The sequence below is a fragment of the Chlorocebus sabaeus genome, chromosome 9 (assembly GCF_047675955.1).
Source record: "Chlorocebus sabaeus isolate Y175 chromosome 9, mChlSab1.0.hap1, whole genome shotgun sequence".
Taxonomy (NCBI): domain Eukaryota; kingdom Metazoa; phylum Chordata; class Mammalia; order Primates; family Cercopithecidae; genus Chlorocebus; species Chlorocebus sabaeus.
In genome coordinates, this window is record NC_132912.1 from 28,139,902 (window position 1) to 28,167,784 (window position 27,883).

The 27,883-nt window shown below is 41.2% G+C and overlaps 1 protein-coding gene across 4 annotated transcripts in view; it reads right to left on the reverse strand.

Moving 5' to 3' along the window:
- MPP7 (MAGUK p55 scaffold protein 7) overlaps positions 1-27,883 on the reverse strand; it is a 251,961-nt gene that overhangs the window by 198,919 nt on the left and 25,159 nt on the right. For 2 of the 4 annotated variants that reach the window (XM_073018824.1, XM_073018823.1), the window contains exon 2: positions 5,287-5,389. The exons of the other annotated variants lie outside the window; for them this stretch is intronic. The gene's annotated coding sequence lies outside the window, so the exon portion shown is untranslated. The remainder of the gene's footprint in view (positions 1-5,286; positions 5,390-27,883) is intronic. 4 annotated transcript variants of the gene reach the window in all.

Consider the following 27,883-nt stretch of genomic DNA (forward strand, 5'->3'; position numbering starts at 1 on the left):
GCAGAGGCTGTAGTGAGCTGAGATCATGCCACTGCACTCCAAACTGGGCAACAGAGCGAGACTTTGTACCCCGCCAAAAAAGGTCATCCTTGCCCAGTTCCCTTTGACATCTGCTCCCTTTTCCCGGAGTAAGTAGACTCTGTTAGTGCCAGTCAGCTCGCCGGCTGCCTACTCTCACCATTGCACTGGGTTTGGGTCACACTTGTGTTGGCTGTGTGCTTTTCTCACACAAACTTCTGCTGACCTGGGCTTCTGACATGATAAAAGGGTCCGCTCCTTCCCCTGGTGGCAGAAGCCTAGCCCACTCGTCTCTGGAATCACTCCACTTCTTCTCGTCTCGCATGGAGAAGCCTGGCGTGGGCCATTGCCTTAGCCAAGAATGATGTTCTCTTCAACTTTTGTGCATATTTGAAATTTTTGCTGATGAAAAAAGTGTCCTTTTCAACATTTTGATTTAAAGTGTAATAGCATTTACTATATATCCATCTCTTGAAAGTCTCAAAAAAAAACTGTAGAAAGAAACTATTATATAACCACAAATTAATAATAGTAAAAGCCAGTCTTTGTGGTTCTCCTATTGGATGTAACAGAACCCATTATCTATACCACCAAATTATATTATACCACCAAATAACTTTCCTGATTTTATCTCCCTAAACAAATAACTTTCCTGATTTTATCTCCCTAAACATCTCTCTCCTAACATCTTTTGTTTTGGAGAGATGCTCGATAGAGTATTCAGGGGTTTCAAGTAATGGTGTCTGTAATTTACTCAAAAATACTTCAGCAGAGAGGCAGAGGAGAGGGAGAGAAAACATATGGCCAAATGTCATCTGTTGCTGGATCTAAGGTGGACATATGAGTATTCATTGTACTATTCTTTCTACTTTTTCATATATCCTGAAATTTTTATGCTAAAACGTTTTTAGGGGGAAAAAAGAACTTCCACACCTCCCAGCTTCTCATATCCCAGAATCATGTGCCTTCTGAGAACCCTAATAAACCCACTTGGAAAACGCAGTAATCCTCAGATTGCTCTGTCCCCACCTCCAACCCATCCTACACATGCTGCCAGCATCATCTTTCAAAGATACTTACGTGATCACTTAACTACTCTAAATAAACCAGCTGATGATTCAACCGCACTTTCATGATAACGTTTAAATTCCTTAAAATGAGACATGCTCTTGGTCCTTTCTCATTGCTTTCTTTGCAAAAATCACACCAACACCCTCTCTCAAGTTTTCTATAAAACCACAACCCTGAACACACTGTGTTATTTCATGCTTCTGTGAATTTGATCACTTTAGTTCTTCTGCCTGCTTCAAAATATGGATTTAATTGCATGTATGTTACCACACTGCCTAATGAGGAGCCTGTGAGCAAAAAGGATCATCATAGCAAGTGTAGGGGTCAACAAAGTCTAATCTGTAAAGCCATATGGTCTCTTTTTCAAACCTGCATATGACTATTCAGCAATTCCTTTCAAATTCAGTAGAGGGTGCCATAATTTAATTTTTAAAAGGAAAATGGAATACATGTTAACAAAGGCAACTTTCACACGCGTTAGCTGATGAGTTAAAGCTATAAAAAAACATATTTCTAATAAGTAAAGAATGTGAAACTAAAAATAAACACCCAACATTGCCTCAATCTGAACAAATACCATATTTTTGATTTAAGAAAGAACCACATAAGAATACATCAAAATTCTGGTCGGGCACAGTGGCTCAAGCCTGTAATGCCAGCACTTTGGGAGGCCGAGGTGGGCAGATCACTTGAGGTCAGAAGTTCGACACTAGCCTGGCCAACATGGTGAAACCCTATCTCTACTAAAAATACAAAAATTAGCCAGGTGTAGTGCATGCCTGTAGTCCCAGCTACTTGGGAGGCTGAGGCAGGATAACCGCTTGAACCCGGGAGGCGAAGGATACAGTGAGCCAAGATCGCACCATTGCACTCCAGCCTGGGCAGCAGAACAAGACCCTGCCTCAAAAAAAAAAAAAAAATCAAAATTCCAACTGTGATTATACCTTCTGAACCAACAATAGCTTGTAGAAACATACCCTGAGAAATAATCGTACAAGTATGCAACAATGAGCCAATCAACCTACTGTAAAATATAACAGAAAAGTGTTCAAGTTTTTATCTTCATTGCAGAGTTACTACTTCACTCACAATATCAACACAGAACTGATGCAGGCACAGGTATTCTGACTTCAGCACACCTGTGCCAACACAGGAGGCCTCTATTCCCTGGCACCTCTTTATTCAAACTTTTGCCATTTAGCCAGGCACAAGAGCACATACCTGCAGTCCCAGATACTTGGGAGGCTGAGGTGGGAGGATTACTTGAGCCCAGGAATTCAAGACCAGCCTGAGTAACATAGTAATGATTCCCATCTCTAATATATGTATACTTAACGACAAAAAAAAAAAAAACTATTTCCATTTGTTTCACTTTGGGTCTTCTAATCTCTACTTTCCTATGCTAATTCCCGGTCCATTTTTAGTTTTTCTTTTGCAGTTTCAGAAAGGTGCTGACAATCAGCAGTGATGACACTTAAGACAAGACAACAGACCTCAAATTACTGTCAAAATTAATCTTTTCATTTTGTGATTCAGCTTAAACCTTGCTTAGTTATCAAATACTTATCAAACTCCTGTGATTAGCATAGCACAATGTCAGAGGTATAACAGAAAATATCAAATTATAAACATAGTAGATTTCATTATCTTAAGATCAATTTCACTTCCAAAATTCAGAATCTATGAGCCTAGATTGTATTCTGCAGTTTCACTCATGAACTTCAAGGATTTGGGTAAACGAGGACATGTCACACACTCAGAGTATTCCACAGTAGGGCATTCCCCTACAGGGGAATCACTGCTACAATCACTGCTCAATTTCTTCCTTACCTGAAAGGAAACCAAGATGGTATTGAACAAGAATGGAACCACACAGTACATAGACATTTATTTAGCTTTCTGCGAGGCATTAAAAAATCAGATATTGCTCAAGCCTGGGTTGTAATATGAAGAAGCTGGCATTAACCCTCACGCATTCAGTCTCTCCATCTAGCTCCCCCATTTTCTAGACACTCTGCTACCTCTCACTGTTTTCTTCAATATGTGAAAAGGCAAGAAGTACACCTGTATCTAACATCATACAGAGGTGTTAAAAGGCAACCAGATAAGATTTTTTTTTCCATCTTGGCAAAATCAACTCTTCATAGTGGAAACTCAATAGGCTCTTAGAACTGTTTGAAATTTGAATCTATTTAAGTAACATCAACCAGCGAATATTCTCCTGATAATAAAAGCTTCCATTTCTGACATCCACATGTGGCAGAAATTCCCACTCCCAAACAGCAGCAAGTTTATTCTCTGTTGTCCTAGAAAGGGTCTTTTTCTCATCTGCATTTCTTTTTTTTTTTTAGATGGGGGGCAGAGTCCCACTGTGCCACCCAGGCTGGCGTGCAGTAGCACTATCTCAGCCCACTGCAACTTCTGCCTTTCTGGTTCAAGCGATTCTCCTGCCTCAGCCTCCCAAACAGCTAGGACTATAAGCACGTGCCACCATGCCCAGCTAATTTTTGTATTTTTAGTAGAGATGGGGTTTCACCATGTTGGACAGGTTGGTCTCGAACTCCTGACCTCGTGATCTACCCTCCTCGGCTTCCCAAAGTGCTGGGATTACTGGCGTGAGCCACTGTGCCCGGCCTCATCTGCATTTCTTTAAAGATCAGAATGGTTTTTCATTTTTGGTAAAAGATGAGTTGCCAAGGGGGAAATTACTGAAATGCCAAGTAGAGCTGCCGGACAAATATGAGCTGGGGAGTTTAAGACTAACAAGGATTTACAGTTTTGAAGGTTGCTGAGTAAGCTCAAGAGGTGAGCCCGACAAACGTAAAACAGAAAAGGAGCCTACAAAAGATGGAGTAACTTCTCTGTAGCCTAAGAACCAGGGCCAGACTCCAGGTTTGGATTAATCAGACAGAGGAAAAATAACAAATCTGTGCTAACCGTATTTCAACAACAAGGAAACCTACAAGCATCAGGATGTAGAAACTGTTTATTAACACATTTCCTTATAGTTGATAGATCCTATGTAGATTCAGTGAAAAATTATCTTCCTTAATTTCTGCACATTACACAAGGACAACCAAGTAATTGTTCCTACTTGACTGTTCAAGACATCATTTCTCAGTTATTAAAAAGACATACTTTTGGCCAGGCACAGTGGCTCACACCTGTAATCCCAGCACTTTGGGAGGCTAAGGCAGGTGGATCACTTGAGCACAGGAGTTTAAGACCAGCCTGGCCAACATGGCAAAACCTCATCTCTACTAAAAATACAAAAATTAGCCAGTTATGGTGGGGGGCGCCTGTAGTCCCAGCTACTAGGGAGGCTGAGACAGGAGAATCACTTGAACCTGGGAGGCAGAGGTTGCAGTGAGTCAAGATTGCACCACTGCACTCCAGCCTGGGCTACAGAGAGAGACTCCATCTCAAAAAAAAAAAAAAAAAAAAAAAAAAAAAAAAAAAGACATACTTTTGCTATATCCACCTTATGGGAATTACATTCAATTGCACTATAATCTCCTTGAATTAACAAAACGGGACAATGTTTCAAAAGATTCTTTTTACTCCCCCGTAAGTCATTTGAGAATATTTCTAAAGCCATTAATTTCACAAACTAGCCAAGATTACTGAGAAAAATCATAGCTGTACAAATTCTGAAAATCTTGCTGAATATAACTGTCTTATGGTCCAAGGCCTGTATTTCTTTGCCTGAATCCCTGAATTATAAATGGCTATAAAAAGAAAAGAGGAAAGAAAAGGGCCCAACAAATTAAAAGGTTCCCACATGAAAAATAATGATGTTATATTGCAACAAACATTTTGGTGACTGGGATTACCTGAAAACTCCGGGCTTCCGCTCTGAAGCACTAATTTGCCAAAAGTATGGCAAATGTAACTCTTAAAACAGTACTGACTCATCATGAGTACATAGTTTGATCTTACCTATTTTAATATCAAGGAATCCAGGAATCCAAGATTTGTGACACCTTACATCATAAATGAAAAGGCAATACTAAAGATAATTACTTCAAACCTACCCACCAGAATTATCCTCAGCGTAAGTTTTAAGTATAATGCAGATAACCACAATACAGAATGAAAACCTGGACAGATGATATTTAACTGAGTAATTATGTTATCTGCACTCCAGATAGGAAGGGCTGAGAGGAAAAACAGGAAGAAACATGCCATCTTACTCACCCACAGTGGAGTGCTGGCTATAAATCAAGTCAGCCTGCCCAAACACACACAAGACTTAATGATGACCTCAGTGAGAGCAGTTGAGTTTATGCAGTAAGGAAACCTGCGCAAAATTAAAGGGAAAACTATTGAGGCCCCACATGGACATAATCGCTATGGACTGTGAATGTGAAAATGATGACATAATGGTGGGGGAGTAGGAGGACTCCAGTAGGAAGCCATAACCAAATAATAAAAATACATTTGTTATAAAATGGAAACTAGAAGTTACTGAATTTCTAGCATTTTCCCCCATTGTTCTCTAAATGTATGCACTCACTCCAACATAGTACAAACATACTTTGAAAAAACAAATGTATATAAAAGGGAGAGGAACTCATCTTTTCTGTCACCCAGGCTGGAGTGCAGTGGTGCTATCTCAGCTCACTGCAACCTCTGCCTCCCAGGTTCAAGTGATTCTCCTGCCTCAGCCTCCCGAGTAGCTGGGATTACAGGTGCACACCATCACACCTGACTAGTTTTTGTATTTTTAGTAGTGATGGGGTTTCACCATGTTGGCCAGGCTGGTCTCAAACTCCTGACCTCAAATGATCCACCCTCCTTGGCCTACCCAAAGTGTTGAGATTACAGGCATGAGCCACAGCCTGGCCCACTTTTTTCTCTTTTTTTTTTTTTTTTTTTTTGAGACGGAGTCTCACTCTGTCACCCAGACTAGAGTGCAGTGGCGCGATCTCGGCTCACTGCAACCTCTGCCTCCTGGGTTCAAGCGATTTTCCTGCCTCAGCCTCCCAAGTAGCTGGGACTACAGGCACGTGCCACCATGCTCAGCTAATTTTTAGTAGAGACGGGGTTTCACCATGTTAGCCAGGATGGTCTCAATCTCCTGACCTCTTGATCCGCCTGCCTCGGCCTCCCAAAGTGCTGGGATTACAGGCATGAGCCACCGTGCCCAGCCCACCTTTTTCTTAATTCTATATATTTGTTACTGAAATATTTTTTCCTACTCAATTTTAACAAACTAATAAAATTCCAATCACAGAGTACAATGAAATACATGTCAGGATCCAGGAGGGCTCTCAGATTTATGGACTAACTATGAATATTTCTAGTAGTCATTAGTGGTATCCTAAAAAGTTTGCAGAGAGGCACTGGGAGGCGAAGAGGAGAGGGAAGAGACCATAGTATGAGTGTTTTACTTCCTTTATACTTAGTGAAATACGCTTCATAAAAATCATCCTTTGGAATTCATGAAATACCCTGAAAACTCTACTATCTGGAGAGACGTGCATGGTCAATTTTCTTTGCTCTGACATTCAGAACTGTGCCTTCCTGAGGTCAACAGCATACTAGGAGTGTGAAAAGGGAAATTTTAGAATATGGAACAACTTTGGGGAGAGAATTTCTAGATAGGGAGGATATGAAGGCAGCGGCGGCTCAAATGGCAGAGAGAAAAGTTACCAAGGTCAAACGCCCCTACCCAGACACTTTCTATATAACAGACCTATGCAGATGCTGCAGCTAAACCATCTGGACTACTGCCCTGCAACTCCACATGGCCATACATTTTTAGTTGCTTTCAGGAGGGAAAAAAAAAAAAAAAAAAAAAAAGCCTATTAATTCTAATATTAATATGAATTCCAATAACAGATTAAATGCACCCCCAGAAAAATACTGCAGCCAAGATTCTACTTCTAAGAATTTCACTGCAGACATAATTCACACAGGTATACAAATATATATGTGTAAAAAAATGGACTAAGCATCACTAGACAGGAAACAAAAAGTAATGACCTAAAACGTTCATCAATCAGGCAATGGTTTTAAAAAAATAACAATGAAAAGTGCCACAGGGAGGAGGTTGGGATAGAAAATTGGACTGTGTTTTTAGGCTATAGTCTTTCCACTTTTCTTATTTCACAATGAGTATTTATTCAAGTCTTACTTATATAACTAAGAACAGAAAAATCATACATTCTATTAATCTTTTAAAATTCAAATGGCAATCATGGCCCACAGTTCCATTGTAAGTCTCAAAGCCTGGTTAATCTATCATTGTACACAATCCATTTATATGAGAATCTGTGTGTCTTTCTCCTCCATTAGACTATAAATTCCTTAAGAGTCAAGACAAGTAATAAGTCATCTTCCCCCATGCCCGGCACACAAATGCTCACTCAATGTATGCCAAGTGAATAAATGAAGAGACAAATTCCTATTTGATCTAAAGCTCTGCAGGTAACCACAGTTGGCTACAGTCATGATTACAAGTGCTCTGAGTTATGTCAGCCTGATCCACAGAAAGGAAAAAGATGGTTCTCAGAAACAGTGTAAGTTTCAACATGTTCCACAATCCCTGAGAAGGTTCTAGGCTACCTACATCAAACCTATCCCTTTCCAAGATCACTCACAGAAGATTAAAACCAAAGACAGCAGTTGAGATGTCACAGTATTAAAAAGCCACAAGCACAATTCAGCGTTTCATGTCATGACACGAACTGGAAATAATATCACACATCTGGTGCCTGGGAGGGAAGGTCTGAGCTTGGTGAAACCAATCAAGTATGTCTTCCTTATATTCTTTAATTATGATAAGGAAACTGAAAACCAACATATTAAGGAAGATATTAAATACAGAATTTATATAAAACTCCCAAAGAAAACCTTCTCAGATATCTTCATAGAAAACAAAGCTTGTTTCCATGAATATAACTCTTTTTTATAACAGGTTCTGTGTCTGTAATAGCTACATGCAATTCCCTATCAATACAATGTGATATCTCCACATTTCTGATGAACCCCCATCGACATTAAATTTTATTTGTTAATGGGGGCTCTGTTTTGGCTTCTCAATGAGAAAGGGGCAGACATTCTGTGGGGAGTAAATATAATCATGTCTAGGTAAGGTATTACAGTCCTGTGCTGACACCTTACAGTACACAAATAACAAAAACATACACATCTGCAGAACTTGACAATATTGAGTATTTATGCAGCTATTATTTCACTTAACCCACACCCTCTAAGGTAGGTTACACCTCCATTTCATCCTTCCCATCCCAGATTCTATAATAAGAAGGGGACAGATACAAGTCTAGAACCCAATGTTCCTTCCACTTCATCACACTCCTGTCACCTTTTCAAGTGGGGTCAAGGTGAGACCACCAAGAAGACAAGAAAGGTTAAAAAAAAAAAAAAAAAAAAAAAGCATTGTTACTATTAATACCAAAAGTCTACAGTCTGCCTATATATACAACTATCTGGTAAATTTTCTATTATACCTAGGACTGATAAAATATGAATAACATATTAAATACAATATATTTTTTTGTTTGTTTTTTGAAGCAGAGTCTCACTCTGTTACCCAGGCTAGAGCGCAGTTGCATGATCTCAGCTCACTGAAACCTCAGCCTCCCAGGTTCAAGCAGTTCTCCTGCCTCAGCCTCCCAAGTAGCTGGGATTACAGGCGTGCCCCACCATGCCTGACTAATTTTTGTATTTTTAGTAGAAACAGAGTTCTACCATGTTCACCAGGCTGGTATTCAACTCCTGACCTCAAATGATCTGCCCACCTCAGCCTCCCAAAGTGCTGGGATTACAGGCTTGAGCCACCATGCCTGGCCTATATATTTAAATAAAATATATTAAATTTTACTCCTATTAGTTTTACTGAATGGCAATTACATGGATCCAAAGAACATTTACTGAGCAACCACCAGGCACCATGCTAGAATCAGAGATATCACAGTGTATCTCCTGTCTTTACTCCTGTGGAATGGGGGAGAGAGCTCTCCACACAGTGGAAAAACAGAAATCCCTATTTCTGTGAAAACACCAAGTTATTACTGCACTAGACAGCAGATAAAGGGAAAAAAGAAAGAGGCTTTGTATAACATGTCACAGAACTTTTACTCAGAGAATGAGAAGGCTCAGGACTCAAACTTACAGGTGAAACTGCACCTCTAATGTAGACATCCTCCACTAGGCTTTTTTTTTTTTTTTTTACTCTAAAATATATTAACGAAGTTAAACAGAAACAGCTATTTATCAGTCACTTGAATTAGTAGTTCTCATACTTTTGATCATTCATACGCTACCCTCACAATTTTTACACTACATACAAAACTACTTTTTTACTTAACATTTTCTTACGTAGAGTTTTTTTTTAATTTAAATACCTATTTTGGACTCTTTTTAAACACATACGGTGAGAGGCCAGCCACAGTGGCTGATGCCTGTAATCTCAGCACTTTGGGAAGTCTAGGCCAGTGGATTGTTTGAGCTCATGAGCTTGAGACCAGCCTGGGCAACATGGTGAAACCCCATCTCTAATAAAAATACAAAAAATTAGCCAGGCGTCATGGTGCACGCCTGTAGTCCCAGCTACTAAGGAGGCTGAGGAGGGAGAATCACTTGAGCCCAGGAGGTGGAGGTTGCAGTGAGCCAAGATTGCACCACTGTCAGCCTTTTTGGAGAGAGACTCTGCCAAAAAGAAAAAGAAAAAGACAAGGGAAGGGGAGGGGTGCGGAGGGGAGAGGAGGGGAGGGGAGGCGAGGCAGGAAGGCAGGCACATGTAGTGAAACCATGAGTTTGATGAGCTAGTTATGTTTTCTACTATGCATGAAAATAAAAGCATACGGGCAGGTGCAGTGGCTCACGCCTGGAATCCCAGCACTTTGGGAGGCTGAGGTGGGAGAATCACTTGAGCCCAGGAGTTCTAGACCAGCCTGGGCAACATGGCAAAATCCCATCTCTACAAAAAATACAAAAAATTAGCCAGGCACAGTGGTGTGCACCTATAGTGCCAACTACTCAGGAGGCTGGGGTGGGAGGATCACCTGAGTCCAGGATGTCAGGGCTGCAGTGAGCCATGATTGTGCCACTGCACTTCAGCCTGGGTGACAAAGCAAGACTCTGTCACTCTGTCCCCCAAAAGAAGAAAACCATAGTGCTTAAAACGAAAACTGTTCATTAGAATACTTCAAAAATAACCCTGCATGTCCATACTTAGGAAACACTGAAATTTAACAAAACAAAAACAAACAAAAACACAGCAAACACTATATTAGCAGCTATTTATAAATGCTGTTACAATAATTTTATGGCATCATTATCATCGACATATTTGAATCCATCCCTCTTTCTACTTGTTAATTAATACATGCTTAATTATCTAAAAAGTATTCATCATTTCCAGTGGCAATTCATCCATTCCAGTCTCCCTGGCTCTCTATAAATGATCTACATATTATATTATGTATTAGTCTATATCTATGCATTAGCTAGTGAGCTGAAGCAGTTATATAAATCTTCCTTATACCTACAGACTATAAATGGTTCTTTCCTTCAATCACTTGTCAAGATAAAGAAATCTAAAACATATAAAAAATACCAGAGACTATATTTAACTATGTTCTAACCAAACAGTATGTTTCTGGCTGGGCGTGGTGGCTCATGCCTGTAATCCCAGCACTTTAGGAGGCCAAGGTGGGCGGATCACCTGAGGTCAGGAGTGAGACCAGCCTGACCAACAGGGCAAAACCCTGCCTCTACTAAAAATACAAAAATTAGCCAGACATGGTGGCACATGCCTGTAGTGCCAGCTACTCAAGAGGCTGAGGCAGGAGAATCGCTGGAACCCAGGAGGCGGAGGTTGCAGTGAGCCAAGATCGTGCTGCTGCACTCCAGCTTGGGTAACAGAGTGAGACTCCATCTCAAAAAAAAAAAAAGATTGTTTTTAAAATAGCATGTTTCTTCTGGTACGATTTAAAGTGAAAGTGAAAAGGCTCTGTTTTCTACATGATGCATTTCAACTCAGTGTGAGTTGATTTATTTTATGCCCAATTGTTGTTAGAGAAAGAATTTAAATGGTTTTTCCAAGTATATAAGGTGCGTACAAAATTACACTATAAAAATTATTTTTTAAGAGCCTAGCTCTTTACCAAGGCAATTAGTTTTCTTAAGTCACTCCAGCAAATCACAAAGCCAGATGGGTCCCCAATTCAATCAATTATCTTTAATCTTTCAGTGAAGAATAATTGCTCTTTATCTACCTTGTTTCTGTAGTTCTCTGTCCAGAATTAACCATTCTGGCAGCGACATATGCTTGTTAGCAAAAGTAGATCCTACACACAGGTGAGAAAACACAGAATTAACTGTGAGCACTTTCCTTCCTAGCAAGGTGAGCAGAACTCTGAACCATGACTTAACAAAAGACTGCCCAAGTCATTCACTGGCGTGGAACCCTGTGGTGCTTATCACAAACATACTTCCCACCAACACGGTGGCTTTGCACTCCACTGGCCAGTGCTTTTTACATTGAAACGAGTCAAAGACCAGATCCAGCACAGTCACCGTAGTTCCACCAAGATTTAAGCGAGGCAAACCATTGTCCCTGCCATTCTATCCTAAAAGTGGTCATAAGAGGAACAGCAGAGAAAGCCACGGTACTTATCCAAGGTTGCAACACCTCCACTCTTCCGCTGACCTCCAAATACAGACCTAAGCAGCACAGCCTTCTCCATCAGGTGATCCCAGAGTACACAGAGTGTGGATATCAGACACACCCCAATGACAATGATGTAGAACATCTTCCAACGTGGTACAAGAAACTGTCTGATCATACAGTATACTCATAAATACATTTCTCTATCCTGAGAGAGAGACTGGTTTGTCTCACTTTCTATCTCTCCATTTATAAATTTTGGTCAGGTGCCAATGGCTCATGTCTGTAATCCCAACACTTTGGGAGGCTGAGGCAGGAAGATTGCTTGAGTCCAGGAGTTCGAGACCAGCTTGGGCAACATAACGAGATCCCATTTCCATATTTTTTTAAAAAAAGAAAAAACAGGCTGGGCATGGTAGCTTACGCCTATAATCCCAGCACTTTGGGAGGCGGACGTGGGTGGATGGCTTGAGGTCAAGAGTTCAAGACCAGTCTGGCCAACATGGTGAAACCTCATCTCTACTAAAAACACAAAAAAGTAGCTGGGTGTGGTGGCGCACACCTGTAGTCCCAGCTACTCAGGAGACTGAGGCAGGAGAATCGCTTGAACTTGGGAGGTGGAGGTTGCAGTGAGCCAAGATTGCATCACTGCACTCCAGCCTGAGTGACAGAGCAAGACTCCATCTCAAAAAAAAGAAAAAGAAAATAAATAAATAAATAAATTATATATGTATAACAAATTTATATATAAATTTTATATAATATAAATATATATTTTTATATAAATATATATTTGATATATATTTAATATATAAATAATATATAAATAAGTGTATATATTTATATATAATATAAATATATAAGTAAATTTTATATATATATATATATTTTTTTTTTTTTTTTTCCTTCACCATGTTGGCCAGGATGGTCTCGATCTCCTGACCTTGTGATCCGCCAGCCTCGGCCTCCCAAAGTGCTAGGATTACAGGCGTGAGCCACCACGCCCAGCCAATGATATAATTTTTGACTGAACTAGTAAATTATGATGAAACTTACAGTATATCCCAAAGAGGTACAGTGCATTAAGCCAGTAACTGCAAGTCCTTTAAAAAGTTGTCATACATAGTTTAAGTTACCACACAGGTGTCATATATAGTACTCTAGTATAAACGGCCTTTGGCCCTTTGGGAGCCACAGACATTTTTTAATCTGATGAAAACTATGGATCCTTTCTTTCCTAAGAAACATTCGCTAGTTACAGAAAAAGCAGCAACCTATTCTAAACAGGTTGTACATTCATTAGACTCTAAAGTCCAATCACGTACCCAGCTCAGGAACTCTTGCTTTAGTGGCTTGAGGAGCCTAATACAAGGCTAAATCTCACATTTAGCCAGACACAGTGGCTCACGCCTGTAATCCCAGCACTTTGGGAGGCCGAGGTGGGCAGATCATTTGAGGTCAGGAGTTCGACATGAGCCTGACCAACATGGTGAAACCCCATCTCTACTAAAAATTTAAAAATTAGCCAGGAGAGGTGGCGCGTGCCTATAATCCTAGCTACTCAGGAGGCTGAAGCACAAGAATCGCTTGAACCCAGGAGGCGGAGGCTACAGTGAGCCAAGATCGCAGCACTGCACTCCAGCCTGGGCAAGAGAGCGAGACTCCATTTCAAAAAATATAAAATAAAATAAAATAAAAATAAATCTCACATTTAAAAAGAAACACAGTGAGTCTACTTGCACTCAGGTGTCTAAGTACCTGACCACATATAAATCAGAGGCAATTATAAAATATTTTAAAGAAAATCCAAATTTCTCTGGTGGTAGTGTATTCAAATTGCTTTCATCTAAATATGCTGAATGAAAGGGCCACTACCATCTGGTAGCAGCCAATCTTGAATTTAAGAAATGAGGAATGTGACCTGATGGGCCTGGGGAGGGTGAAGTCACAAGGTTTGAAGCTGTGTTTGCATAGTTCTGTAAATAAATATTCAGAACATGGAAATTGTTCATGTCAAATAAAGGGGGTGGGGTATTATGGAAGGGATAAAGCCCCAAAAGGGTCCCCCAACCTTGATCCGCCACTGCCAGTTGGATCTTAAAAGTACTACAGAGCTACATTTTTCCCATTAATGTGGATTGTGATGAAAAATTAAATTGGCTCATGAGCCATATACAGAAGACTTCTAAAATCAACACTGAAGTGTTTCCCTTTCTCAGGATTTGGCTGTGAAGCGTGACCAACCAGCCAGCAGGAAGGGGAGGGATCTTGGAGCTGGCCCACAATCTGCAGACAGGAAAGGATGGCAGGGGAGGGGCGGAGAGGAGCGGGCTGTCTCAGCTCAGAAGCAGACGGAGGAGCTGCAGCTGAAGGCGGCAGGCGAAACATCCAACACATGTGGGAACCTTCATGGTGATGCAGGCGACAGCAGGTACTAGAATTTCCAAGACACAGGAATAGTATCCAAATCGCACAGATGGAAGAAAGCAATGGGAAGTCTGGCAGTTTGGGAGTCAGGTAGGGAGAGTGTTCTAGCTCCGTACCCAACTCCAGAGGCAGAGCTGCAATCCCCAGAAAAGAGAAAGTTTGAGAGATAGACACAGTTTCAGGAATCAAATAAAAAGCCCCATTCTAGACCAGATACAGTGGCTCATGCCTGTAATCCCAGCACTTTGGGAGGCCAAGGCAGGATGATCACATGAGGCCAAGAGTTGGAGACCAGCCTGGACAACATAGGGAGACCCTGTCTCTACAAACGGAAAAAAAAAAATTGAAAATTAACCAGGCATGATGGCACTCACCTACAGTCCCAGCTACTTGGGAGGCTGAGGTGGGAGGATGGCCAGGAATAGACTGGGCAACATAGTAAGACCCTTCTCTTTTTTTTAAGTCTCATTTTAGCTAAAAATTGGGGCAAAGAGCAGCAACAGGGACAAAGAGGAGCACCAGAGCCAGGAATGACTGGCAACAAAAATAAGGAAAAATGCAAGAAAAATAGTGCCCAGCCCTGAGACCACAGATCTTCAGGATGGGGCACTGGTGGGCCAGAAACGCCACCACATGAGGAGGCTGCTTTAAATTCAGCCTTCTTAGTGTCTGCCTTGGTCACAAAATTAGAGTAGAGTTAAGCAATGCAGACACCAGCCCTGGCCTCAGGGAGCTTTTTTAATTTTTTAATAAAATATAATCGCAAACGATCAAAGAAAAAGACAGAAAGTCTGACTGAAGAGCCCAAGCATTAATTTCCACCATCTCTCAACAGCTTGAGCAAACATATGGAAGTGGGAAGCACAGAGCATGTGAAGGAAACTGTTTATTACAGTTGGGATAAAATAAAAGGTAAGTGTTGGAATGAAAGAATGATTTCCAGTGCTGGCCTAAGGATTTCATGGTGGCGGTGGGTAGAAAGGACATGTTAAGAATTGTGTCGTGGAAGATTAATTCACCAGAAGCCAAGGAAGAAAGACTTTCAGGAAGAAGGCATAATCCTCATCTCCAAATACTACTGATACTGAAAAATATAAAATTACTAATTAGAAGGCATCCTCTCTACCAGTTTCATTAGTGGAGATTATAGGGTAGACAGACAGGACAAGGGCAGAATCGATTCGAGAGATAGAACAGTACTCAGGATGCACTTCCCATTGAGGAAGTTATGTATAAAAAGAGACAAGAGATAGGTCCCTGAGTTCCCATCAGAGGTACTGCTTTTATTGTTGCTGCTGCTGTTTTTAAAAACAGGTAAACCTGAGTCAACAGGTTAAAGATGCAAAAATGAGAAGGCGCAATTGATAAAGAATGTTTAAAAGAACAGAATCATGAGCTCAGCTCATATCAAAATGCCTTTACGCTGGGCATGGTGACTCACGCTTGTAATCCCAACACTTTGGGAGGCCAAGGCGGGTGCTTGAGCTCAGGAGTTCGAGACCAACCTGGGGAACTTGGCGAAACCCCATCTCTACAAAAAATACAAAAATTAGCCAGGCATAGTGGTACATGCCTGTAGTCCCAGCTGCTTGGGAGGCTGAGGTGGGAGGATTGCTTGAATCCAGGCAGTCAAGAATGCAGTGAGCCAACATTGTGCCACTGCACTCCAGCTTGGGCAACAGCATAAGATCCTGTCTCCCCACCCCACCCCCAAAAAATGCCTTTACATCTTAAAAAAAAAAAATTCCACTTAGAATCTCTTTCTCCAACAAACAGTTTCTCCGTGTAAAATGTCTATAAATTATTCAATGTTGATAATGTGTCTGTTACATTGTTCAATAACCAAGAAATATATATCATAGCTTTTTTAACTTTATCAAGTTAATTAATAAATTTTGGTACAAACTGTGCTTTCTTTTAATGAAATGCAAAAAGCAGAGTAAGTGCAGAGGAAAGGGAAAGAATGGGTTTTAGAATTATCTAGAACTGGGTTTAAATTATATTTTTAAGAGCAATAAAACTACATTATCGCTTGAATACTTAGGTAAGCATAAATACTTACATGCTAAGGGATTTACAAGACTCTCTCATCTGACCTTCACAAAGGCCTTCTGTTTTATTTTGTTTTGTTTTGTTTTGTTCTGTTTTGTTTTGTTTCGGAGACAGGGTCTCACTCTGTCACCCAGGCTGGAGTACAGTGGCACCATCTCAGCTCACTGCAACCTCTGCCTCCCGAGTTCAAGCAATTCTCCTGCCTCAGCCTCCCTAGTAACTGGGATTACAGGAGCTCACCAGCGCGCCCAGCTAATTTCTGTATTTTTAGTAGAGACAGGTTTTCACCATGTTGGTCAGACTGGTCTCGAACTCCTGACCTCAAGTGATCCACCCCCGTCAGCCTCCCAAAGTGCTGGAATTACAGGCGTGAGCAACCACGCATGACCCACAAGGGCCTTTTCAATTTAGAGGTTCAACAATTTACCCAAGTTAATAAAGAAGTAGAGCAGGGACCTGAACTTAAGCCTGACTCTAAAGAGAAATGCTTTCACAGTCCTCAAATTGTAACGTCAAGCTCTGCCACCTCCCATAACTTCTGCGTTTCAGGTCCTCATAACATATAGTTTTGGCATGAAGAATTAGAAAGAAAAAGTTAACATGTGAGGCAGAAGGATTGCTTGAGCTCAGGAGTTGGAGGCTGCAGTGAGCTACGATCGTGCCACTGTACTCCAGCCTGGGTGACAGAATTAGACCCTGACTTTTAAAACAGAAAAAAGAAAAAAAAAGTGAATACATGGATAACACAATAGAGAGAAGGTCCTCAATAGATGCTGGTTTCTTTATCTCCTTCCTGTTTCCTTTTTGTAATCGCTTTCTTAAAACCTTGATCTTTCTACGTTATGGTGCTGTCTCTTCTATGTCCCTCCGACACCATATGTGTATCCCAATCAGCACTGTGTCCCCATGTTATAATTGTTAGCTTGTCTGTTTCTCAATAGTCAGTAAACTCTTCAAGAACCAAAGCCTTTGCGCGTCATTAACTTCATGTCTCTAGTTTCCAGTGAATCTGGCACGCAGTAAGTGCTCAATAACTGTTTCTCATTTCAACTAATTCTGGTTAATATTTAATCCAAGTGTGCTACCTGCTTAGGTTGCCTCTGCCTAAAACCTTAGTCACTAGGCCCATCAACATTATCCCAGATGTCAAAGAGCTAAGGTATGCCATGTGCCATCTGTTCTGCTATATGCATTAGCTCAGGGGCCTAAAAACTACAGTAAGTTGGCCCACTGTCTGTTCCTATAAATAAAGTTTTATTGAAACACAGCCACGTTCATTCACTTATAAATTGTCTGCGGCTGCTTTTACGTTACAATGGCAAAGTGGAATATTTGAAGCAGAGACCACTGGACCTGCAAAGCTTCGTACATTGCTCTCTGGCCTTTACAAAAAATATTTTCTAACTTCTGCATTAGTTGGATCCATTCAGTAAGTTAACAAATATTTGAATATTTACTCTGAGGCAATTGTGGCCTTTAGATGCTGGGTATAGTGTGGTGAACAAAACAGGCACATCCATGACCTTCACAGAGCTTATAATCTAGCAAGCAAAAAAGACAACACACTCAGGTAGTCAAATAAATAAAGAAGCAATAAATACCACAGGCTGAGCATCTCGAATACAAAAATCTGAAATCCAAAATACTCCAGAATCCAAAATTATCAACATGATGCTCAAAGGAAATGGTCACTAGAGCATGGTAGATTTTGGATTTTCAGATTAGGGATGCTTGAGCAACTGGTATAATGCAAATATTTAAAAACACACACACACACACACACACACACACACACACACACACACAAAATCCAGAGCACTTCTGGTCCCAAGCATGTCAGATAAATAAGGAATACTCAACCTGTACAAAATGTGATAAACATGGTAAAAGAAAAGTAGATAATACTATTTTGAAAGAATAATGAGCCAGGCACAGTGGCTCCCACCTGTAATTCCAGCACTTTGGGAGGCTGAGGCAGGTGGATCACTTGAGGTCAGGAGTTTGAGACCAGCCTGGGCAATATGGCAAAACTCCATCTCTACCAAAAATACAAAAATTAGCTGGGCATAGTGGTGCATGCCTGTAATCCCAGCTATTCAGGCAGCTAAGGTGGAAGGATAGCTGGGACCTGGGAAGTCAAGGCTGCAGCGATCAGTGAAGTACCACTGTACTCTGGCCTGGGTGACAGAGCAAAACCCTGTCTTAAAAAAAAAAAAAAAATTAAAATTAAAATTAAATTAAATTAATGAAGAATAATGAATGTGAGTAGAGAGGAGGCATACTCCATATTGGGTAGAAGGTGAAGTTTCTCTAAGCAGGTGCAGTTAAGCTCAGCCCTGAATCACTGTGGGGCAGGGAACCGCCAAGTGAGAGGCGAGGGCATCTGGCAGAAGGTACAACAACAACTCAGGCTGGGAAGAAGGAAAGAGCCCAATATGTTCTAAAGAAGGTGTGGCTGGGACAAAATGAGCCAGAGAAATTCTGATAAAACAAAGAAAGAACTGTAGGCAAGGGTTACATCACAGAGTACCTTGTAAGCCACTTTAAATCTGAATTTTAATTTTTACATTTTTAAAAACCATTTTTATTATAAAGACAATTGGGGGCCAGGCGCGGTGGCTGAGGCCTGTAATCCTAGCACTTTGGGAGGCCGAGGCTGGCGGATCACTTGAGGTAAGGAGTTCGAGACCAGCCTGGTCAACATGGCGAAACCCCATCTCTACTAAAAATACAAAAATTACCCAGGTGTGGTGGTGCATGCCTGTAATCACAGCTACTCAGGAGGCTGAGGCAGAAGAATCGTTTGAACACGAGAGGCAGTGATTGCAGTGAGCCGAGAATGTACCACTGCACTCCAGCCACGATGACAGAGTGAGACTCTATTTAAAAAAAAAAAAAAAAAAAAGACAATTGTAGAAAATGGGGGGCTAATATTATAGACTCATGAAACTACTCTTCCTTCAGGAATATTCATGACAAGCAAATCCACCTGTAATTACATACACCTTTTACTCAAAAGTAAGGACTTTCTTTTCCCATAACTATTTCTACTTCCTTAAACATTTTGATTACTTACGACTGAAGCCATGGATTCGGTGTGATATAAATAGTTTACGTTTCTAAAACCCTGCTCATCTGATTGATGTAGAACCTTTGGGAGAAGCAGGTGAAGAATGTGCCCTGCTATCCTAACCGCATTGCTCCAGCAAAGAATAGAAAAGGGAAACAAATTAGCTCATTCAATGCCATACCCTCAATGCCTAGACACTGATGACAACAGCGAATGCTCAACAAATTGCGGCCGATTTTAACTGAATTCTTTTCTAATCTAGTCCAACCTTGTGTACGCATAAATTGGGTAGTGATTATGTCCCCAAACTCTTCACCTATTGCCATAAAAAAGCCAATCCAGGCCGGGCGCCGTGGCTCGCGCCTGTAATTCCAGCACTTTGGGAAGCCTAGGCAGGTGGATCACGAGGTCAGGAGATCGAGACCATCCTGGCGAACATGGTGAAACCCCGTCTCTACTAAAAATATTTTAAAAATTAGCCAGGTGTAGTGGCAGGCGCCTGTAGTCCCAGCTACTCGGGAGGCTGAGGCAGGAGAATCGCGTGAACCCAGGAGGCGGAGCTTGCAGTGAGCTGAGATCCTGCCGCTGCACTCCAGTCCGAGCGACAGAGCAAGACTCCATCTCAAAAAAAAAAAAAAAAAAAAAAAAAAGCCAATTCATCGTCATTCTAAAGCAAATCTCCACCAACATTAAATCTTCAATTAGCCAGAGAACTTCATCTTCACAGTTTGAATATTTATTTTTATCTTTTTTTTTTTTTTTTTTAAGAGACGAGATCTTGCTCTGTCACCCAGGCTGGAGTGCAGTGGCATGATCAAAGCTCACTGCAGCCTCCAACTTCTGGCCTCAAGTGATCCTCCCAGGTCAGTCTCCCAAGTAGCTGGAACTAGAGGCACGCGCCACCACACCCAGCTAATTTTTTAAAAAAATTTTTAGAGACGGGGTTTCACAATGTTGTCTAGGCTGGTTTCTAATTCCTGGCCTCAAGCGATCCTCTTGCCTCAGCCTCCCAAGTACAATGTTTGACTATTTTAAACATAAAATTAATAAGTAGTACTTCAAAGTACGTAAGATTAGATCATTTTCCTTTAAACTTTGATGAACAGATAGTGCTTAAGATCAGGGTATTCTGCAAAGACAGGATATTAGGACAGAAAAAGACCTGAGTTGGAGTTAGGGAATGTAGAGTCTAGACCTGGTTTTATGGGTTCTCTTAGTAATAGCAACATGGCCGCAGCCAGTCCAAGAATCCCCTAGGCCTCTGGGCGTCCCGTCTACAAAGCTTCATCGATGAACCAGATGATTCCCAAGACCCCATTACAGCTTCACATGCAATGACTTGTAGGCTGGTTAAATGCCATGAGACTGAGAAGGCAAGTTAAAAGAGTGGCGAGCTTCAAGGATGAAGAGGTGTTTGACACAGTCCTTGAGGAATGGGAAGATTTCCACAGGCATGAAGCTAAGGTCAAGGCAAATCTCAGCAGAGAGAATTGTTGACTATGCTTTCATTCAGCAAAATATCACAGTAGTTCTCCTCTAATGCCTAGTACATTGACATGGTTATAATCACAATACACAGCAGCCCAGCAGTTCAGAAGCTTTAAAGCATGTTTAAAACTATTGTTTTCATTGGAGGGGAGGTAGGAGGAAGTCAGAGCAGGGGCACCCACCTGTAGTCCCAGTTTCTTGGCAGGCAGAGGCAGGAGGATCACTTGAGTGCAGGAGTTCGAGACCAGCCTGGGCAACATAACAAGACTCTCTCTTTAAAAAAAAAAAAAAAAAAAAAAAAAGTGGTAGGGGAGGAGGGGAGCTGGGGAGGGCATGCAATCTACATCTAGTGCTGGGTGTAGAGAGGTATGTGTGCATACTTCAGTTCTATCTACACGGCCTGTTCAATGTCAATGCCCTCTGTCCTCATTTTCTTAAACATGCAGTAGGAAATGGAAGTAAAATATTTATTGTTAAAAATGCATGAAAATATGAACATGTCTTTGGGGAACTTACTAAATCAGAGCTCATCAGAAACCTCTGGCTGTAATCTTGGGCTGCCGTCTTTGAGGAGTCTTGAAGCCTGAGAGCTCTTTCTGAAGACCACGGTTCTTTGAAATAGCGCATGTTGCCTTTCCTCCAGGGACATTAAATGATGTTGGGGTCTCTCAGTGGGACTTCCCCAGCCATTTGTTTTTCGGACTTTTTAGTACAATAGTAAGCTAAATAAGTAGCTGGTGGTGTCCACTGACCCAGACCCATAAAAATGACAGGCAGAACTGTTTTACCTTGTCATGACCTGCAACTGCTGTGTTTTAATTTTTTAAAGAATTCTATCAATCGAAATGGTCTGCGTGCATAATTTGAAACAACACAAGAGGTCCCAAACATGGCTTCGAGGCAAAAGGAAGTTAGGCAAAATTTGCAATTATCTTTCCATCTTTGCAGATGTGCTGCCTACCTTTTTGGAAGGAGCAGAGAAACCAGAGGAATATTTCATTTAAAGTCAGACAACCGTCACACACTCTGAAAAACATTTGTTTTACTTGAGAAGAAAAAATATTAAATGATGGGGCCACAGGATTTATAACACCATCACAGGATTTCTGGAGTATTAGCCATCGCAACACCCACTAATATCACACCAGCTAAAGATTCAGCGAAAGCTTGTTGGTATACCAATCAAATACGATATAAGGACACTGTTCTCTTGCTAATCTGGCTTGATGCAGGAGCGTAATTTGAAATAACTTGTCTAACGTATGATCTGCAGATCCTTCAGGCACTCCTCCCTAAATATTGCTTCTTTCAAGCAAGACTTTCATAAATTGTGAAAGGTAGGGAGCCCTGTTTGCACTCCCTGGGAAATGTCTGGAGAGTACCTATTTGAAATTCATAGATACATAGACAGATCCAGCTGCCTTAACATGCAGTCTAAGGGCAGTTAAGACTCTTCTGTGAGGCCAGGAGCGGTGGCTCACGCCTGTAATCCCAGCACTTTGGGAGGCTGAGGCGGCGGGTGGATCACAAGGTCAGGAGATCAAGACTATGCTGGCTAACAGGGTGAAACACTGTCTCTACTAAAAATACAAAAAATTAGCCAAGCATGGTGGCACGTGCCTGTAGTCCCAGCTACTCAGGAGCGTGAGGCAGGAGAATCACTTGAACCTGGAGGCAGAGGTTGCAGTGAGCCGAGATCACGCCACTGCACTCCAGCCTGTGCGACAGACGGAGACTCCGTCTCACAAAAAAACAAGCAAAAACAAAAAAACAAAAAAAAAGATTCTGGGGCACTTACAAGGATGCATATTTGAATAAATAGCCAGTTTACTGCAGCTTCTGAAAAGCTGAAGAAGACAAGGTCAATATTCTCCTCTGAAAATAAGGCCGACTAATGAATGATCAAGACCCAACATTCTAATCTATATAGTTTGGCCATGAACATCTGAGCCTGAAAAATACCTGAGGTAAGACTATTCACACACCTTCAGCCAAACGAAAACACACTTCTAGATTCGTGACTTAGATCAATGTTTCCTCCTATTACATAAAACCAGGGAAAATTATTTGTAAAATATACACCAAAATGTGCTATTTACACAGGTGTGTCCAATTTGTGAAAATTCATCAAGCTCTACACTTACATGTGCACTTTTTGGCATGCATTTTACTTTTAATAGTTTTACTTACATCTGTACATATATTGTGTGTGCATATATAGTTATAGACATAAGTATATAAAATAATAAATAGCAGTTATTCATTAAGGTATTGATAGACCCTCAAATAATGAAAAGAAGTGCTTTTCATTGGGGCTTTTCATTTAAAGGCTAGAAACATCTTCTAGAAAGTAATTTCATTCCAGTAGCAATTGCTAATGAAAAATCAACAGATATAATTAATGACTCAGTCAACTAGATTTCACCTTTTCATCAACTGAGTTTTCATAAAGATTTGCTTGGATCTTGATTTTATATACACTCTTGCTTTTTTTAAAAAAAAAATGTATATAAACTCTTAGTTTAAAAAAAAAAATAAATGGAAGAGGAGGGGAAAAGTATATGTGGATACTGATGCCTGGAGATGTCGGAATCATTTTTTAAATTTAATACACTTACTTATTAAGTCTTACTCACCTGTTAGTACTTCCTATGAAGAACAATGATTTTATTATAGACCAAGTAAAACAACCCAATTTGGTATTTTTGGGGTTTTTTTTGTTTTTTTTTTGAGATGGAGTCTCACTCTGTCACCCAGGCTGGAGTGCAGTGGTGCGATCTCGGCTCACTGCAACTTCCGCTCCCAAGTTCAAGCAATTCTCCTGCCTCAGCCTCCCCAGTAGCTGGGATTACAGGCACGCACCACCACGCTGGGCTAATTTTTTGTGTCTTCAGTAGAGATGGGGTTTCACCATGTTGGCCAGGCTGGTCCCGAACTCCTAACCTCAAGTGATCCACCCACCTCGGCTTCCCAAAGTTCTGGGATTACAGGCGTGAGCCACCACGCCCGGCCCCAAAATGTTATTTTAAACCATAAACAGTATTAGCCAGTATTAACAGTTCAAAAGCAATCTGGAATCGTCTAAAAGAGACTGCAAGTCAATGTGCCCTAAATTAAGCAGGAAGTCTTTTCCATGTCTTGTGGTACAATTACGAAAGATTTCTATCTAGAAAAAGAACACAACCTAAAAATGATTAAAGGCATTCAGATCAAGGTATTTTGTCAAGATTTCCTAGGTGTCCTCTTTATTGGTGCCGTTACAAGATAAGGAGAGACAGACATAAGCAATTGCTCACGTAGCCTCTCCTACAGAAGAATTACCTCCATGAACTGAGAACACTCACCCACATCTACCTTCATGCTTAAGAGAAGCATTCAGAGACCATAAAAGCAAGGAATTTAAGTCTTCTGCTACTTTAAGGCAAATTGCATCAAGAGGGCTATCACAAAATGCAAACACGATGAAAGAATTTCCTCTTCTTTGCAAAATGCAGTTATTCTGCATTAACAATGTCAAGTTCTGCATTCACTAGACCTCCCAGATTTTTATTCTTATCCCTGTACAAATAATCAAAGCTGCATATATCTCAGAATGTTGATTAGAAAATACTACAAGCTGGGCATGGTGGTGCACACCTGTAGTCCCAGCTACTCAGGAGGCTGAGTTGAAAGGATCGCTTGAGCCCAGGAGTTTGAGTCCAGCCTGGGTAACATAGATACCATCTCTAAAACAAAACAAACAAACAAACAAACAAAGGTTGGGCATGGTGGTTCATGCCTATAATCTCAGCACTTTGGGAGGCCAAGGCAGGCAGATTGCTTGAGTCCAGGGGTTAGAGACCATCATGAAACCCATCTCTGTAAAATAAATTTCTTTTCTTTTTTTTTTTTTTTTTTTTTTTTTTTGAGATGAAGTCTCGCTCTGTCGCCCAGGCTGGAGTACAGTGGTGCAATCTCAGCTCACTGCAAGCTCTGCCTCCCAGGTTCATGCCATTCTACTGCCTCAGCCTCCCAAGTAGTTGGGACTATAGCGCCAGCCACCACGCCCGGCTACTTTTCTGTATTTTTAGTATAGATGGGGTTTCACCGTAGCCAGGATGGTCTTGATCTCCTGACCTCGTGATCTGCCCGCCTCAGCCTCCCAAAGTGCTGGGATTACAGGCGTGAGCCACCGCGCCCAGCCAAAATTTGTTTTAAATACATTTATTGTTACCAAGGCTCCCTAAACTCTGCCCATATTCTTCAACAATCAAAAGAATTTCATACAACATTAACATCACAGAAACAAAATAAATAATATAGTTTCATAAAATTTACCAATTTTCTGATAGCCCTCTAATACATTAGAAGATTCTTTGATTCCCAGAACCAACAAAACAAATGAAAAAGATTTATAAGGCAATCATATCCATCCACCTACTGTTTATACAGTGCCTACACTACACAGACTAAAGTATAGCACAGTTCAAATCCTGGACTACATAGGAAGCTGCCTGGATGACTTCCACTCTACTTCCTTCTACAGAAAGGTGAAAAAACCTAAACATCTCTGAAAATAAACTATCTTCATCACCATCCCTTCCTAGTTTTTTTTAATATGCCATCAATTTCACAAATAATGAGCAAAAATAAGCTACTCTCATTATATGACTTTCTAGTCATATTTAATTCGCTTTAGTTCAATTTTATCCTTAGATTCCAAGGTCTCCAGATCGAAACTAGACAGTATTCATCTTTGTATCTGCCCAGAGCTTAACACAGTACGTTCACATACTGTAATGACAATTCAATACATCTTGATGAAATCAGCTTAAATGTCCATAGTTCAGATGTAGTAAAAGGCATTGTTGAACTTGAAAATGTTGCCACTAAAGAACAAGAAATTTGGCTGCAGTTATCACCTTTAAGCTGACATCTCTGGTTCTCCATCCCTAAGCTAGACCCACCGTATAACCAAGTGTCACCTTCACTTAATGTGTAGGCATCTCAAACACAACATGTTTGAAAATGAACATGTCTTTCCACTACCTCCCCAAGACCTGCCCTTCTGCCAGCATATCCTCTTCTCCATGAATGGCATGACCGTCTACCTAGATGCCCAAGGCAGAAATCTTAGACATGCTGTTGAGTCCTATCTCTCCCTTACCTCTTACATCCAATAATCACTGTGTCCTGTCACCTTCCTAATATTTCTTTTTTTTTTTTTTTTTGTGAGACAGTCTCACTCTGTCACCCAGGCTGGAGTGCAATGGCGCGATCTCCGTTCACTGCAACCTGCAACCTCCGCCTCCTGGGCTCAAGCAATTCTCCTGCCTCAGCCTCCAGAGTAGCTAGGATTACAGGCGTGCACCACCACGCCTGGCTAATTTTTATATTTTTAGTAAAGATGAGGCTTCACGGTGTTGGCCAGGCTGGTCTCAAACTCCTGACCTCAAGTGATCCACCTGCCTCGGCCTCCCAAAATGCTGGGATTACAGACTTGAGCCACCACGCCCAATCCCTTCCTAATATTTCTTGAATCAGTCTTCTTCCCTACATCTGCATTACCACCAACATGCCAGTCCAAGCCACTATTCTCAAACACCTGAACAACCCCCCAACCAGTCTCACTACAGATCCATTATTGTATGTCTCCAACTCACCGGTTACACAGCAATTTTAAAGAGCAATCTTTAAAGTAAAAAATTGTAGATATGTGTGTACTCGTGCAGAAACCTTATCTATCTCATAATTATACCTCTTGGAGAACCTAGCACACAGTAGGTCTGCAATAAAGATGAATACTTACTCATCCATCCACTTGATCAAAAAGGCTGTCACAGGCTTTTTTTTTTTCTTTTTTTTTTTTTGAGACGGAGTCTTGCTCTGTTGCCCAGGCTGGAGTGCAGTGGCATGATCTCAGTTTACTACAAACTCCACCTCCCGGGTTCAAGCGATTCTCCTGCCTCAGCCTCCCGAGTAGCTGGGATTACAGGCGCCCACCACCCCCACCCCCAGCTAATTTTTGTATTTTTAGTAGAGATGGGGTTTCACCATATTGGCCAGGCTGGTCTTGAACTCCTGACCTCAGGTGATCCGCCCACCTCAGCCTCCAAGAGTGCTGGGATTACAGGCGTGAGCCACCACACCTGGCCTTGTCACATGCTTTTTACAACAAGCACAAACATTACCAAGTAGCAAGATGTTATGAAGACATTAACAAATATTTAGCATTGGTTAGACTACCAAAGTAATCTAAAATAGTCCAGCCCAGATGGGATTTACAGCTGAGATGAGAAATAGCTTCTATATACAAGGTAGCAAATGAACAAGATGACATTACATAAACACAAACAGAATACTATATCACTGTAAGAGTCTTTGAGTTGGATTGCTAAAGGATGAATAGAACGTAAACAAAACGGAAAACACTACAGATGAAAAACTATGGAGGCATCCACTCACGGGTGCGTTTGTTTCCAGGAGCACAAGTCACGCACGCATAGGTTTGATATGAAGGGAGAGGAATCAAAGGACAAAGTCACTGATCTGATCACAGAACAGGTTTATGTTTGGAAAAGTTTAAAGCTGAATATTTTGAGAGCAGCACAATTTGAAGAACAACGGGATCTGGGTAAAGAGATTAAGACTTGATAGGATTAGGAATAATAGCCCTATCGTTTGACTGTGCCAGCTATAGGGCTTGACACATATTCTCTGATTTAAAAACCTACTACAAGGCCAGGTGTGGCGGCTCTTGCCTATAATCCCAGCACTTTGGGAGGCCAAAGCAGGAAGATCACATGAGCCCAGGAGTTTGAAACCAGTGTGGACAACATAGTGAGATGTTGCCTTTACCAAAAAAAAAAAAAAAAAATTTCATTAGCCTGGTTTGGTGACACCCATCTGGGCTCCCAGCTACTCAGGAGGCTGAGGATAGCTTGAGCCTGGGAGGTCAAGGCTGCAGTAAGCCGTGACAGTGTCACTGTACTTCTACCTGGGAGACACAGCAAGATCCTGTCTCCAAATAAATAAATAAATAAATCCTACTACAACCCTATCATCTAAATACTATTACTACTGTCTCAGTTTACTTATGAGGGAACTGTGTCCAATCTTTTGGCTTTCCCGGGCCACAC